Source organism: Cebus imitator, unplaced genomic scaffold (genome assembly GCF_001604975.1).
Source record: "Cebus imitator isolate Cc_AM_T3 unplaced genomic scaffold, Cebus_imitator-1.0 Scaffold12, whole genome shotgun sequence".
In the NCBI taxonomy this organism is placed as follows: domain Eukaryota; kingdom Metazoa; phylum Chordata; class Mammalia; order Primates; family Cebidae; genus Cebus; species Cebus imitator.
Window position 1 is genome coordinate 10,961,506 of NW_016107327.1, and position 1,412 is coordinate 10,962,917.

Here is a 1,412-nt window from a genome sequence, read left to right on the forward strand (position 1 = left end):
TTCCTTCCTTCCTTCCTTCCTTCCTTCCTTCTTTTTCTCTCTCTCTCTTTCTCTCTTTCTTTCTTTTGACAGAATCTTGCTGTGCTGCCCAGGCTGGAGTGCAATGGCATAATCTCAGCTCACTGCAACCTCTGCCTCCTGGGTTCAAGTGATTCTCCTGCCTTGGCTTGCCAAATAGCTGGGACCACAGGTGTGCCATGATGCCGGCTAATTTTTGTATTTTTAGTAGTAACAGGGTTTCACTCTATTGGCCAGGCTCTTCTCAAACTCTTGACCTCAAGTGATTTACCCGCCTTGGCCTCCCAAAGTGCTGGGATTACAAGCATGAGCCACTGCGCCGGGCCTATGCAAAATTTTAATATTATTTTTCTTCTTTGTGATGAATCGTGACTTTAAGAAGACAGAAAACCCCACCTAATTGAGACTAGACTTTTAATCCTGGCACTCAGGCTCTCTATAATCTCACCCCATATTGCTAGCCACCTTATCTACTACCACAGTTCCACACAGATGTCCTCCATTCTGCTCTAGTGTCCCTCCTACCATCCACATGCATACTTATTATATATCTTAAGAATTTCTTCTACTTTTCTATATATTTTTTTTGAGACAGGGTCTCGCTCTGTCACCCAGGCTGAAGGGCAGTGGCATGATCTTGGCTCACTGTAACCTCTACCTCCCAGGCTCAAGCAATTCTCCCACCTCAACCCTCAAGTAGCTGGGATCATAGGCATGCACCACTACGCCCAGTTAATTTTTGTATTTTTTGTAGGCATGGGGTTTCACCATGTTGCCCAGGCTGGTCTCGATTTCCTGGGCTCCAGTGATCCTCCCACCCTCAGCATCTAAAAGTGCTGGGATTACAGGCATAGGCCACCGTGCTTGGCAATTTTTTTCTACATTTTCTAATAGACTGTGAACTCCTGGAATGCAACGTCCATAAGGAGACAGTCAATAAATAATTGTTCAATTAATGAATTTGATTGCTTTGAGATTTTGCTCTTTTTTTGAGACAGTGTCTTGTGCTGTCGCCCAGGCTGGAGTGGAGTAGTACAATCACGGCTCACTGCAGCTTCAACCTCCTGGGATTCATCAATCCTCCCACTTCAGCCTCCAGAGTAGCTGTGACTACAGGCGTGCACCACCAAGCCGAGCTAATTTTTGTGTTTTTTGTAAAGATGGGGTTTGGCTATATTGGCCAGGCTTATCTCGTGCTCCTGGACTCAATTGATCCTTCCACCTCAACCTCCCAAAGTGCTAGGTGCTAGGATTATAGGTGTGAGCCACTTTCTTCCTCCTCCTCCTCTTCCTCCTCCTCCTCCTCTTCCTCCTCCTCCTTCTTCTCTTCTTCTTCCTCTTCTTCTCCTTCTCTTTTTTTCCGTTTCTATTCTCTCCTTTGCAATTGAGCGTAT